General features: G+C 45.2%; 1 protein-coding gene across 1 annotated transcript in view; it reads left to right on the top strand.

Annotated features, from left to right (window-relative positions):
• The first annotated feature begins 864 nt into the window (after window positions 1–864).
• The window catches only part of TICAM2 (TIR domain containing adaptor molecule 2), a 45,253-nt gene continuing 29,768 nt past the window's right edge, over window positions 865–16,349 (top strand). Inside the window, exon 1 of the mRNA XM_073553079.1 lies at window positions 865–980. The gene's annotated coding sequence lies outside the window, so the exon portion shown is untranslated. The remainder of the gene's footprint in view (window positions 981–16,349) is intronic.

The raw sequence follows: 16,349 nt of genomic DNA, 5'->3' as shown, positions 1-16,349 counted from the left end.
GCCTGGAAATGTGCAAGAGAGCACCATAGGTCAGAGAGCAGAGATGGTGCGAGTGCTAGGAGGCACAAGAGCACCAGGCAGAGAACAGGGCTAGCAGCGGAGCGTAAGCCGAAGCCCAGAGCCGGGTCAAGGAAGAACCTTGAGGCTAGTCTGGAAATGTGCTTGAGAAGCACCATAGGTCAGAGAGCAGAGGAATGGTGCGTGTGCCAGGAGGCACAACAGAGCACCATAGGTAAGAGAGGAGGAATGGTGCGTGCCAGGAGGCACAACAGAGCACCCCAGGTCAGAGAGCAGAGGAATGGTGCATGTGCCAGGAGGCACAACAGAGCACCATAGGTAAGAGAGGAGGAATGGTGCGTGTTGCAGGAAGCACAACAGAGCACCTTAGGTCAGAACAAGGAAGACCAGGCAGAAACAGGGAAGCGAAAGCAGTACAAGGAAAGCATAGCATAGACAAAACATGGCAAAGAAGGCAAAGGCAGAGAACATAGGAAGGACTACAAATCCAAGCATGACAAAGACAAAACATGGCACAAAGGACAACACAAGACATGGCACAGGACAAGAGGCAGAGTACAAGCACAGAGCGTGTGCAGAGACGCACGACAGGGCATAGTGCAGGGGCACAGAATACGGGGAGCGACCAAGCAGCCATGCAGGGAAGCAACATGATACTCAGGCCCCGACCATAGGAAGGGGTGGTCTGATATAGCACCATAGCACCTGCACTTCCGGGTCAGACCAGGGAAGGACTTCCGGTTCAGATCCTCCAGGATCATAGAGAGCATTGCTAGATCAGACTGGGCTGGACCATAAAGAAGGTCACATGATCAGGGGCTCCAGAAACACAGAGAGGTTAGCTGGGTCAGACAGTGCTGGAACATAGGAAAGGTCACATGATCAGGGGCAGGACAACAGAGACAACCACAGCAGGCAGAGCAGAGACGGGCGCGCACACAGCAATGGCGTGCAGCCATGAGGTACGCATGCGCCTACACACTGCTCCAAGAGTCACGCAGCACAGCAGTCATGAGGTGCACACTGCTCCAGGGATCTTGCAGCATAGCAGACATGAGGTGCATGTGCGCACTACTCCGGGAATCTTGCAGCATAGCAGACATGAGGTGCGCGTGCACACTGCTCCAAGGATCTTGCAGCATAGCAGACATGAGGTGCGCGTGCACACTGCTCCAAGGATCTTGCAGCATAGCAGATATGAGGTGCGCATGCACACTGCTCCAAGGATCTTGCAGCATAGCAGACATGAGGTGCGCGTGCACACTGCTTCAGGGATCTTGCAGCATAGCAGACATAGCGGACATGACAACTACAAAGATATGGGAGCAGAACTGAGCTTACTACAAAGATATGGGAGCAGAACCAAGCTTACTACAGAGATAAAGGAGCAGAACGGAGCTTACTACAGAGATATGGGAGCAGAACCAACCTTACTACAGAGAGTATAGTATGATGGCCCCAGTTCCCCCGTGTATATAGTATGATAGCCCCAGACCCCCCCGTATATAGTATGATGCCCCCAGTTTCACCATATATATAGTTAGATGTCCCCAGTTCCCCCATATATATAGTAAGATGGCCCCATTTTCATCCCTGTATACAGTATGATGGCCCCAGTTCCGCCATATATAGAGTAGGATGGCCCCAGTTCCCATATATATATATATATATACACGCTGAAGAGCCCGGCGCTGCCCGGGCATAGTAACTAACTGTGGTTAGTTATAGCAAATTATAATTATCCTCCATCCCATAGTCCCGTGCCCATATACCCATCATACATATCCTCCATCCCATAGTCCCATGCCCATATACCCATCATACATATTCTCCATCCCATAGTCCCATGCCCATATACCCATCATACATATTCTCCATCCCATAGTCCCATGCCCATATACCCATCATACATATTCGCCATCCCATAGTCGAGCGCCCATATACCCATCACACATCCTTCATCTCATAGTCCCATGCCCATATACCCATCATACATATCCTCCATCCCATAGTCCAGTGCCCATATACCCATCACACATCCTCCATCCCATAGTCACGTGCCCATATACATATCCGCCATCCCATAGTCCCGTGCCCATATACCCATCATACATCCTCCATCCCATAGGCCCGTGCCCATATACCCATCATACATATTCTCCATCCCATAGTCCCATGCCCATATACCCATCATACATATTCGCCATCCCATAGTCGAGCGCCCATATACCCATCACACATCTTTCATCTCATAGTCCCATGCCCATATACCCATCATACATATCCTCCATCCCATAGTCCCGTGCCCATATACCCATCATACATATCCGCCATCCCATAGTCCCGTGCCCATATACCCATCATACATATCCTCCATCCCATAGTCCAGTGCCCATATACCCATCACACATCCTCCATCCCATAGTCCCGTGCCCATATACATATCCGCCATCCCATAGTCCCGTGCCCATATACCCATCATTAGAGTTGAGTGATACCATCCGATACTTCAAAATATCGGATCGGAATGGATCGGCCGATCTTGAAAAAAAGTATCGGTATCGCCGATGCCGATACCGGAAGTCCCATTCAAGTCTATGAGACTTCCGGTATCGGAATTGGAAAAACCCTTTCCTGCCCTTGTACAGCCTCTCGGGGGTCTGTACGGGCCTTCCGGGGGTCTCTGCCGGCCTGCCGGGGGGCTGTGCCGGCCTGCCGGTGGGCTGTGCGGACTGCCCGGGGTCTGTACCGGCCTGCCGGGGGGCTGTGCCGGCCTGCCGGTGGGCTGTGCGGACTGCCCGGGGTCTGTACCGGCCTGCCGGGGGGCTGTGCACCCTGTGGGGGTCTGTACCGGCCTGCCGGGGGGCTGTGCCGGCCTGCCGGGGGGCTGTGCTGATGTCCGGGAGTCTGTGCAGGCATCGTCCGATGGGACTACAAGTTTCCCACACAGCTTTTACCATAAAGTGAGACTAGGGACTTTTTTTTTTTTTAAGTGGCGGAGGAATACAGTGCGGAAGGATACCTACCTTCCGTCATTGGATTCCTGCAGCCCGTAGAGAGCGGCAGCATCAGCTGATGCTGCAGTTCTCTACCCAAGATCGTCGTGGGACACACTCGTGGACTGCTTCGGATCATGGGTGAGTATTTTTGTGGTTTGTTATGTTAATATTTATTCCGTAAAAGACAATGGCTTCGGGGAACAATGTGACAAGTATTGGTAAGTATGTTACTCTGTTATATGTACTGTATGTCTATGTATGTATTGTATGAATGTACTGTATGTGGCATGCATGTAGTATGTATGTAGTATGTATGTAGCATGTATGTAGTATGTATGTAGCATGTATGTAGTATGTATGTAGTATGTATGTAGCATGTAGTATGTATGTAGCATGCATGTAGTATGTATGTAGTATGTATGTAGTATATATGTAGCATGTAGTATGTATGTAGCATGCATGTAGTATATATGTAGTATGTATGTAGCATGTAGTATGTATGTAGCATGCATGTAGTATGTATGTAGTATGTATGTAGTATGTATGTAGCATGCATGTAGTATATATGTGGTATGTATGTAGCATGCATGTAGTATGTATGTAGTATGTATGTAGCATGTAGTATGTATGTAGCATGCATGTAGCATGTAGTATGTATGTAGCATGCATGTAGTATATATATAGTATGTATGTAGCATGTAGTATGTATGTAACATGCATGTAGTATATATGTAGTATGTATGTAGCATGTAGTATGTATGTAGCATGCATGTAGTATGTATGTAGTATGTATGTAGCATGTAGTATGTATGTAGCATGCATGTAGCATGTAGTATGTATGTAGCATGCATGTAGTATATATGTGGTATGTATGTAGCATGTAGTATGTACACTCACTGGCCACTTTATTAGGTACACCATGCTAGTAAGGGGTTGGACCCCCTTTTGCCTTCAGAACTGCCTCAATTCTTCGTGGCAGAGATTCAACAAGGTGCTGGAAGCATTCCTCAGAGATTTTGGACCATATTGACATGATGGCATCACACAGTTGGCGCAGATTTGTCGGCTGCACATCCCTGATGCGAATCTCCCGTTCCACCACATCCCAAAGATGCTCTATTGGATTGAGATCTGGTGACTGAGGAGGCCATTTGAGTACAGTGAACTCATTGTCATGTTCAAGAAACCAATCTGAGATGATTCGAGCTTTATGACATGGCGCATTATCCTGCTGAAAGTAGCCATCAGATGTTGGGTACATTGTGGTCATAAAGGGATGGACATGGTCAGCAACAATACTCAGGTAGGCTGTGGCGTTGCAACGATGCTCAATTGGTACCAAGGGGCCCAAAGAGTGCCAAGAAAAAATTCCCCACACCATGACACCACCACCACCAGCCTGAACCGTTGATACAAGGCAGGATGGATCCATGCTTTCATGTTGTTTACGCCAAATTCTGACCCTACCATCCGAATGTCGCAGCAGAAATCGAGACTCCTCAGACCAGGCAACGTTTTTCCAATCTTCTACTGTCCAATTTCGATGAGCTTGTGCAAATTGTAGCCTCAGTTTCCTGTTCTTAGCTGAGAGGAGTGGTACCCAGTGTGGTCTTCTGCTGCTGTAGCCCATCTGCCTCAAAGTTCGACGCACTGTGCGTTCAGAGATGCTCTTCTGCCTACCTTGGTTGTAACGGGTGGCAATTTGAGTCACTGTTGCCTTTCTATCAGCTCGAACCAGTCTGCCCATTCTCCTCTGACCTCTGGCATCAACAAGGCATTTCCGGCCACAGAACTGCCGCTCACTGGATTTTTTTTCTTTTTCGGACCATTCTCTGTAAACCCTAGAGATGGTTGTGCGTGAAAATCCCAGCAGATCAGCAGTTTCTGAAATACTCAGACCAGCCCTTCTGGCACCAACAATCATGCCACGTTCAAAGGCACTCAAATCACCTTTCTTCCCCATACTGATGCTCGGTTTGAACTGCAGGAGATTGTCTTGACCATGTCTACATGCCTAAATGCACTGAGTTGCCGCCATGTGATTGGCTGATTAGAAATTAAGTCTTAACACACAGTTGGACAGGTGTACCTAATAAAGTGGCCAGTGAGTGTATGTAGCATCCATGTAGTATGTATGTAGTATGTATGTAGCATGTAGTATGTATGTAGCATGCATGTTGCATGTAGTATGTATGTAGCATGCATGTAGTATATATGTAGTATGTATGTAGCATGTAGTATGCATGTAGTATATATGTGGTATGTATGTAGCATGCATGTAGTATATATGTAGTATGTATGTAGCATGTAGTATGTATGTAGCATGCATATAGTATATATGTGGTATGTATGTAGTATGTATGTAGTATGTATGTAGTATTTTTTTTTTTTTTTTTTTAACATTTAACACATTAGCCGGATGATGGGACTACTACGGTCCCATCATTGGCTAATGTGTCAATCACTGTCATGGTAGCAGGCATCGCCCGATGGGACTTGTAGTCCCATCGGACGATGCCTGCACAGACCCCTGGACATCAGCACAGCCCCCCGGCAGGCCGGCACAGCCCCCCGGCAGGCCGGTACAGACCCCCACAGGGTGCACAGACCACCGGCAGGCCGGCACAGCCCCCCGGCAGGCCGGTACAGACCCCGGGCAGTCCACACATCCCCCCGGCAGGCCGGCACAGCCCCCCGGCAGGCCGGCAGAGACTCCCGGAAGGCCCGAAATGACGGCGCATCATGATGCGCACACACCGCGCATCATGATGACGTCATTTCGGCTGTCAATCAACTTTGAACTTCCGATTCCGATGCCCGATATTGAAAAAATATCGGATGTCGGTATCGGAATTCCGATACAGCAAGTATCGGCCGATACCCGATACTTGCGGTATCGGAATCCTCAACTCTACCCATCATACATCCTCCATCCCATAGGCCCGTGCCCATATACCCATCATACATATCCTCCATCCCATAGTCCCATGCCCATATACCCATCATACATATCCTCCATCCCATAGTCGAGTGCCCATACACCCATTACACGTCCTTCATCTCATAGTCCCATGCCCATATACCCATCATACAGTTGTGGCCAAAAGTATTGACACCCCTGCAATTCTGTCAGATAATACTCAGTTTCTTCCTGAAAATTATTGCAAACACAAATTCTTTGGTATTATTATCTTCATTTAATTTGTCTTAAATGAAAAAACACAAAAAGAATTGTCCTAAAGCCAAATTGGATATAATTCCACACCAAACATAAAAAAGAGGGTGGACAAAAGTATTGGCACTGTTCGAAAAATCATGTGATGCTTCTCTAATTTGTGTAATTAACAGCACCTGTAACTTACCTGTGGCACCTAACAGGTGTTGGCAATAACTAAATCACACTTGCAGCCAGTTGACATGGATTAAAGTTGACTCAACCTCTGTCCTGTGTCCTTGTGTGTACCACATTGAGCATGGAGAAAAGAAGACCAAAGAACTGTCTGAGGACTTGAGAAACCAAATTGTGAGGAAGCATGAGCAATCTCAAGGCTACAAGTCCATCTCCAAAGACCTGAATGTTCCTGTGTCTACCGTGCGCAGTGTCATCAAGAAGTTTAAAGCCCATGGCACTGTGGCTAACCTCCCTAGATGTGGACGGAAAAGAAAAATTGACAAGAGATTTCAATGCAAGATTGTGCGGATGATGGATAAAGAACCTCGACTAACATCCAAACAAGTTCAAGCTGCCCTGCAGTCTGAGGGTACAACAGTGTCAACCCGTACTATCCGTCGGCGTCTGAATGAAAAGGGACTGTATGGTAGGAGACCCAGGAATACCCCGCTTCTTACCCCGAGACATAAAAAAGCCAGGCTGGAGTTTGCCAAAACTTACCTGAAAAAGCCTAAAACGTTTTTGAAGAATGTTCTCTGGTCAGATGAGACAAAAGTAGAGCTTTTTGAGCAAAGGCATCAACATGAGAGAAAGCACTGGAGACTTCTAAGGTGGCCAGCAATGAGTCCAGACCTGAATCCCATAGAACACCTGTGGAGAGATCTAAAAATGGCAGTTTGGAGAAGGCACCCTTCAAATATCAGGGACCTGGAGCAGTTTGCCGAAGAAGAATGGTCTAAAATTCCAGCAGAGCATTGTAAGAAACTCATTGATGGTTACCGGAATCGGTTGGTCGCAGTTATTTTGGCTAAAGGTTGTGCAACCAAGTATTAGGCTGAGGGTGCCAATACTTTTGTCTGGCCCATTTTTGGAGTTTTGTGTGAAATGATCAATGTTTTCTTTTTTGCTTCATTCTCTTTTGTGTTTTTCATTTAAGACAAATTAAATGAAGATAATAATACCAAAGAATTTGTGTTTGCAATCATTTTCAGGAAGAAACTGAGTATTTTCTGACAGAATTGCAGGGGTGTCAATACTTTTGGCCACAACTGTACATATCCTCCATCCCATAGTCCCGTGCCCATATACCCATCATACATATCCGCCATCCCATAGTCCCGTGCCCATATACCCATCATACATATCCTCCATCCCATAGTCCAGAGCCCATATACCCATCACACATCCTCCATCCCATAGTCCTGTGCCCATATACATATCCGCCATCCCATAGTCCCGTGTCCATATACCCATCATACATATCCTCCATCCCATAGTCCCATGCCCATATGCCCATCACACATCATCCATCCCATAGTCCCGTGCCCATATATCCGCCATCCCATAGTCCCGTGCCCATATACCCATCACACATCCTCCATCCCATAGGCCCGTGCCCATATACCCATCATACATATCCTCCATCCCATAGTCCCATGCCCATATACCCATCATACATATCCTCCATCCCATTGTCCCATGCCCATATACCCATCATACATATCCTCCATCCCATAGTCCCATGCCCATATACCCATCATACATATCCTCCATCCCATAGTCCCATGCCCATATACCCATCATACATATCCTCCATCCCATAGTCCCGTGCCCATATACCCATCACACATCCTCCATCCCATAGTCCCGTGCCCATATACATATCCGCCATCCCATAGTCCCGTGCCCATATACCCATCACACATCCTCCATCCCATAGTCCCGTGCCCATATACCCATCATACATATCCTCCATCCCATAGTCCCATGACCATATACCCATCATATATATCCTCCATCCCATAGTCCCATGCCCATATACCCATCATACATATCCTCCATCCCATAGTCGAGCGCCCATATACCCATCATACATATCCTCCATCCCATAGTCCCATGCCCATATACCCATCATACATATTCGCCATCCCATAGTCGAGCGCCCATATACCCATCACACATCCTTCATCTCATAGTCCCATGCCCATATACCCATCATACATATCCTCCATCCCATAGTCCCGTGCCCATATACCCATCATACATATCCGCCATCCCATAGTCCCGTGCCCATATACCCGTCATACATATCCTCCATCCCATAGTCCAGTGCCCATATACCCATCACACATCCTCCATCCCATAGTCCCGTGCCCATATACATATCCGCCATCCCATAGTCCCGTGCCCATATACCCATCACACATCCTCCATCCCATAGACCCGTGCTCATATACCCATCATACATATCCTCCATCCCATAGTCCCATGCCCATATACCCATCACACATATCCTCCATCTCATAGTCCCATGCCCATATACCCATCATACATATTCGCCATCTTCAGTTCAATAGACCCAGTGGCTTTGTCCGTAAAATATTTGGCTACTTATTTATTTTACTTATTTATATAGCGCCATTAATTCCACAGCACTTTACATACTTCATAACTAACTGAGAAATGTGTTGTACAGATATATGTATTTAACTCCCTGATATAACCTTTGTTGAAGGTGTGTATCTTTTTCTAAATTAGTAGAGTCCTCTCTTTGTACATAATGTTTTTAGGACCAATCTGCACTCTCATCAAGGTGGCTGCCGGTGGATGGGCATATGACTAGACATGTCACTTTACCCCCGTCACTGAGCCGGTGTTGATTTTTCTTATGCGGAATGTGTTACTATGGAGGTGGCTGAGTGATGAGTCTGGTCACATTCCTATCCATCAGCAGCCATCTTTTGGATGGGTCATTCTAAGGCTACTTTCACACATCAGTTTTTTGCCGTCAGACAGGATCCGGCTATTTTTAGAAAAAACGGATCCGGCATAAATTTTGGAGAACTGTAGAAACGGATCCGTTTTTTTGCTGGATCCATCTAGCAGGTTATATCTGTTCCTGGGGGCTGGCCAATTGGATCTGAGCATGTGCAGACTTAAAAAAAACGGATCAGGTGGCTGGATCCGTCTTTTTCTGGAACCGGCGCATTCCGGCGCCCATAGACTTTCATTGTAGCAAAAAGCTGGAAGCGCCGGATCCGGCGCTTCCGGCTTTTTCGCCGGAGACAAAAAACGTTACAGTAGCCGTTTTTTCCAGACGCCGGAATGAGACAAGTTGCCGGATCCGGCAAAAAACGGATGAAACGCAATGCCATCCGGCACGATCCGGCGCTAATGCAAGTCAATGGGGAAAAACTGGATCCGGCATTGCATTTTGCCAGATCCGGTTTTACAAAAAAAAGCCGGATCGCGCCTGAAGGCAAAAAACTGATGTGTGAAAGAGGCCTAAGCTAGCATAACAGGAGGCAGAGCTTTGCTAGTGCAGAGAACTGGACCGTACTTCCACAAAGGATATACGAGTCAGCTGAATATTTGCATCTTTCTAGCATACTAAAGAAAGCCAATCACTTGTCACAAATATGTACATTTTTTATCTGGTGTGAGTGCCACTGTTCTGAATCTGGTGCAGTTTATGTTCTGTTCCTGTGCCTTTCCATTCCTGAAATATGGCACATTGTTCCCTGTATGTAAATCTAGTCTTTTTAGCCAAGTGGGCATGGTTCTCAACTTCTCTTTGTGGGGTCTTCTTGTAGGGCAAGGTTAGTTGGCTAAAATACCAGATTTACAGGGGGTACAGAAAGTATTCACATATTTCTCTGTTTGTTGCATTGCAGCCATATGGTAAATTCAAAAAAATTCATTTTTTTTTCTCATTAATGTACCCTCTGCATCACATCTTGACTGGAAGAAAAACAGAAATGTAGAAATTTTTGCAAATTTATTAAAAAGAAAAACTGAAATATCACATGATCATAAGTATTCAGACCCTTTGATTGGTATTGAGTAGAAGCATCCTTTTGAACTAGTACAGCCATGAGTCTTCTTGGGAATGATGCAACAAGTTTTTCACACCTGGATTTGGGGATCCTCTGCCATTCTTCCTTGCAGATCCTCTCCAGTTCTGTCAGGTTGGATGGTGAACGTTGGTGGGCAGCCATTTTCAAGTCTCTCCAGAGATGCTCAATTGGGTTTAGGTCAGGGCTCTGGCTGCACCAGTTAAGAATGGTCACAAAGTTGTTCTGAAGCCACACCTTTGTTATTTTAGCTGTGTGCTTAGGGTCATTGTCTTGTTGGAGGGTGAACCTGTGGCCAAGTCTGAGGCCAGAGCACTCTGGGAGAGGTTTTCATCCAGGATATCTATGTACTTGGCTGCATTCATGTTTCCTTTAATTGCAACCAGTTGTCCCGTCCCTGCAGCTGAAAAACACCCCCATAGCATGATGCTGCCACCACCATGTTTCATGTTGGGTTTGTATATGCGGGTGATATGCAGTGCCTTGTTTCCTCCTCACATACTGCTTAGAATTATCACCAAAAATTTCTATCTTCATCTCATCAGACCAGAGAATCTTATTTCTCATAGTCTGGGAGTCCTTCATGTGTTTTTTAGCAAACTCTATGTGGGCTTTCATATGTCTGGCACTGAGGAGAGGCTTCTGTCGGGCCACTCTGCCATAAAGGCCCGACTGTTGGAGGGCTGCAGTGATAGTTGACTTTGTGGAACTTTCTCCCACTGCCCTACTGCATCTGTGGAGCTCAGGCACAGTGATCTTGGGGTTCTTCTTTACGTCTCTCACCAAGGCTCTTCTCCCACAATTGCTCAGTTTAGCTTGACAGCCAGTTCTAGGAAGACTTCTGATGGTCCCAAATTTCTTCCATTTAAGGATTATGGAGGCCATTGGGCTCTTAGGAACGTTGAGTACTGCAGAAATTCTTTTGTAACCTTGGCCAGATCTGTGCCTTGCCACAGTTCTTTCTCTGAGCTCCTTGGCCAGTTCCTTTGACCTTATGATTCTCATTTGGTCTGACATGCACTGTCTTATATAGATAGGTGTGTACCTTTACAAATCAAGTCCTATCAGTTTAATTAAACACAGCTGGACTCCAATGAAGGAGTAGAACCATCTCAAGGAGGATCACAAGGAAATAGACAGCATGTGACTTAAATATGAGTGTCTCAGCAAAGGGTCTGAATACTTGTAAGAAGGCGAGGGCATAGCCCTGTAAATATTGTTACTGCATATTAACTGTGTTCCTTACATGTCTGTATAGAGTATATATGTCATGTGTGTGTGTCTGCATGACAATACTTAGAGTTAGATGTTATATTAGAAAAGGGCCACTAGATGGGGGCACTGAGCTCAACTAGTGAGAAGACTGCTTAAGGGTTAACTTAGAGGAGTGGCTAGACAGGGGGAAAGAAGATAGATTTCCCTGCAAGAGTTAGTTGAGCTGGGGGTAGCGAACAGGACAGGACAAGAGTGCAGAACAGTGGAGTGCCTACAGCAGTAGCCAGCACGTAGTGGTGCTGGAGGCCTTGCAGTCAGAAACTGGGGACTACAGAAGAAGGAGTCTCGTCGGTCAAGTCAGCTAGCAAGGAAGAGCTGAAGTGACAACCCAAGCCAGTCTATTGAGTCCAGCCCGTGTCTGGAGAATTGCAAGCCAGGGAGGTCTGTGGAAGAGTCCCTGTGGGAGTAGCAGCTGGAGTACGGGAGCTTTGTGGAGAGTTCAGTGAGCTGTGAAACTAGGACACGAACAGGAGCAACAGTGCCTTTAGGGGCTGAGCTTTAACGGAAAAGTCGGGTACCTTCGTGGGCTGAAGTCGGGCTCTGGAAGAAGGGAAGTGCTCCGTGTTAATCGTGCTCCGTGTGACGTGTCAGCTTGCCTGTGTGGTGCATATGTGTGAAGTGAAGGAAGAAGTGACGTACTGCTGTAGATGAAGATGTATTGCTGTTATCAAGTAAAGAGTCCTGTTGCTGTATTGGATGTGCTGTGCCCTGAAGAGAATAAAGCTGAGTTGTTGAAGTTGTTTCCAGCCTCTGTCTGCAGTCAATTGGGTCCCCAAAGTGAACAGCATATGGGTGATGAAACAGCCTCTAGTACAGTGAGTACTGGAGCGGCCGCACAAGCTACCCCCTGGCGGCCATGGTACTACATACTTATGACCATGTGATATTTCAGTTTTTCTTTTTTAATAAATTTGCAAAAATTTCTACATTTCTGTTTTTTTCAGTCAAGATGGGTTGCAGAGTGTACATCGGCGAGAAAAAAGAGTGAAAATTTAAAGGGGTCTGAATACTTTCCATACCCACTGTATATACAGTGGCATGTAAAAGTTTAGGCACCCCTGGTCAAAATTATTGTTATTGTGACCAGTTAAGTAAGTTGAAGATGGAATGATCTCTAAAAGGGCTAAAGTTAAAGATGACACATTTTCTCTGTATTTTAGGCCAAAAAAATTATATATTGTCATTTTTTACATTTTAAAAAATACAATAAGGAAAATAGGCCAATGCAAAAGTTTGGGCATCCTACATAGTTAGTACCTAGTAGCACTCCCTTTTAAAAATATCACAGCTTGTAAACGCTTTTAGTAGCCAGCCAAGAGTCTTTCAATTCTTGTTTGATGGATTTTCATCCTTTCTTCCTTGGAAAATTCTTCTATTTCTGTGAGATTCCTGGGTCGTCTTGCATGCACTGCTATTTTGAGGACTTGCCACAGATTTTCAATGATGATCGAATCGGGGGACTGTGAGGGCAATTGAAAAACCTCTAGCTATCGCCTTTTGAGGTAGTCTATTGTGGATTTTGATGTGTGTGATCATTATCCATTTGTAGAAGCTATCCTGTTTTCAAATTCAGCATTTTTTACACATGGTGCTATGTTTGCATCAAGAATTTGTTGAAATTTCATTGACTCCATTCTTCCCTCTACCTGTGAAATGTTCCCTGTGCCATTGTCTGCAACACAACTCCAAAGCATGATTGATCCATCCCCATGCTTAATGGTTGGAGAGATGTGCTTTTCCTGAAATTCTATGCAATTTTTTCTCTGCACATACCTTTGATCATTGCGACCAAAGAGTTTTATTTTAACGTCAATGATTCACAGGACTTGTTTCTAAAATGCATTGGGCTTGTTTAGATGTTCTTTTGCATACCTCTGATGCTGAATTTTATGGTGAGGGTGCAGGAGAGGTTTTCTTCTGATGACTCTTCCATGAAGGCCATATTTGATAAGGTGTCTCTGAACAGTAGAACAATTACCACAACTCCAGAATCTGCTAAATCTTTCTGAAGGCCTTTTGCAGTCAAGTGGGGGTTCTGATATGCCTTTCTAGCAATCCTACAAGCAGCTCTCTGAAATTTTGCTTGGCCTTCCAGACCTTATCTTGACCTCCACTGTTCCTGTAAACTGCTATTTCTGAATTACATATTGAACTGAGGAAAGGACAACTTGAAAACGCTTTGCTATCTTCTTATAGCCTTCTCCTGCTTTGTGGGCCTCCACCATTTTCATTTTCAGAGTGCTAGGCAGCTGCTTAAAAGAACCCATGGTGGCTGTTTTTTCGCACAAGGTTAGAGGAGGCTATGTGTTTCTAAACCTGTGGAATCTGCATCAGCTGAGGGTGAACAAGCCATATCCCTTACAGGCTAATTAAGGTCTGAAACCTTGGTCAAAGTTATCTGAGCACATAAATCTCCAAAGGTGCCCAAACTTTAGCATCGGACCATTTTTCTTTTTGTAATTTTTAAAATGTGAAAAAATGACAATGTGTATTACTTTTTAGCCTAAAATACAAAACAAATGTGTCATCTTTAACTTTAGGCCTTTTAGAGACCATTTTATCTTCAACTTGCTTAACTGTTCACAATAACAGTAATTTTGACCAGGGGTGCCTAAACTTTTGTATGCCACTAGTATTTTCAAAATAGAAAAGGGTCGCACTCTGCGGGATAGTTGTGAATATTTATTGACACATAATTACATGTCACGTCGGGGATGTGATAGTGAGAGTGTCAAAAGGCGGTTAGCCTTTTGACACTCTCACGATCACATCCCCGACGTGACATGTAATTATGTGTCAATAAATATTCACAACTATCCCGCAGAGTGCGACCCTTTTCTATTTTGAAAATACTAGTTGATTGCTACGAGGTCAAGCACCCAAGAACCCTGGATGTGAGCTCACTGCCTGCTGCAAGCCACGGATCCAAGCACGGTAACAGCGGTGCCGCCCGCTTCTTTTATATTTTGTATGCCACTGTACAAGGAAAAGAGAGAATTACTCAGGAATTGAGAGGTGCAGAAACAAAAAAAAAGAACACCAGGTGCAGGAATTTCCACCAGGTAATGAAAATGATCCCTTTAACATGAAGTAATCATCCTCTTTAAATACCATGTCCCCCTCATAGAAATTATTTCCCAGCTTCCTACTTTTTATATGCAAGGACCTACTTTACACAGTCATGTCCAAAAGTGTTGGCAACCTTGAAATTATTCCAGTAAATTAAGTATTTCTCACAGAAAATTATTGCAAATACATGTTTTGTTATACACATGTTTATTTCCTTTGTGTGAATTGGAACAACACAGAAAAAAAAAACAGAGAAAAAAAGCAAATTGGATGTAATTTCATACAAAACCCCATTATTTGGTGGAACAAAATTGTTGGCACCTTTCCAAAATTGTGGGTAAACAAATTTGTTTCAAGCATGTGATGTTTATTCAAACTCAACTCTAACAGGTGTGACATTGTAGCTAATCTCCCTGGACCTGGACATAAAAACAAAACATTGATGAAAGGTTGCAAAGCAGGATAATCTGAATGGTGGATAAGTAGACCCAATCAAATTCCAAAGAAATTCAAGTTGTCCTGCAGGCTCAGGGTGCCTAACTGTCAGTGCTAACTATCCTTCAACATTTTAATGAAATGAAATGCTATGGCAGGAGACACAGACAGACCCCACTGCTGATACAGAGACATAAAGAAGCTAGACTGCAGTTTGTGAAAATGTACATGAATAAGCCAAATTCCTTCTGGGAAAGTGTTTTTGAGCAGATGATACAAAGATAGAGCTTTTTGGTAAAACACATCATTCTACTGTTTTCCAAAAACAGAATGAACAAAGAAAACAACACAGTACCTACGGTCAAATATGTTAGAAATTCAAAGATGTTTTGGGGTTGTTTCCGTCTGTCACTGGGTGCCTTCATTGTGTGCAAGGCATCATGACATCTGAAGATTACCATAGGATTATGAGTCGCAATGTAGTGCCCAATGTGAGATAGCTGGATTTGTTCCATAGGTCTTCCTGCAGGACTATGACCCAAACATACTTCAAGAAGCCCCCAGAAATGGATGGAAACAAAGTGCTGGAGAGATCTGAAGTTGCCAGCAATGAGTCTGGATCTAAATCCCATTGAACATCTGTGGAGAGATCTTAAAATTGCTGTTGGGAGAAGGCACCCTTCAGATATGTGAAACCTGGAACAGTTTTCAAAAGAAGAGTGGTCCAAAGTTCCAGTTGAAAGGTGTAAGAAGCTTGTTGATGGTTATAGGAAGCGATTGATTGCAGTTATTTATTCCAAGGAGTGTGCAACCAAATATTAAGTTGAGTGTGTCAACTACTGTATATACTCGAGTATAAGCTGAGATTTTCAGCCCATTTTTTAAGGCTGAAAGTGCCCCTCTCGGCTTATACCGGGAGTCGGTGGGGGAGGGGTAGTGCAGGTTTCAGAGATCATACTCACCCCCTCCTGGCACGGTCTCTGCAGCGCCCCTGCTTCTTCCATGGTCTCGGCGCCCCAGCTATTCCTGCGTTCAGCGGTCATGTGGTACCGCTCATTAAAGTCATGAATATGCGCATATTCATGACTTTAATGAGCGGTACCACATGACCACTGAAACCTGGACCATGGAAGAAGCAGGGGGGCTGCAGAGACCGTGCACCAGGAGGGGGTGAGTATGATGTTGGGAGAACGGGGAGCAGTGCAATATTCACCTGTCCCTGTTCCATCACAGCCCACCGCTTTGTCCTCCACATCCTCTGACTGTGACGTTCAGGTCAGAGGGCGCGATGACATAGTCAGTGCGCGC

This window comes from Dendrobates tinctorius, unplaced genomic scaffold (genome assembly GCF_039654945.1).
Source record: "Dendrobates tinctorius isolate UK_male_01 unplaced genomic scaffold, ASM3965494v1 ptg000003l, whole genome shotgun sequence".
In the NCBI taxonomy this organism is placed as follows: Eukaryota; Metazoa; Chordata; class Amphibia; order Anura; family Dendrobatidae; genus Dendrobates; species Dendrobates tinctorius.
The sequence above is the reverse complement of the archived record's forward strand: the minus strand, read 5'-3'. Positions and strand labels throughout refer to the sequence as shown.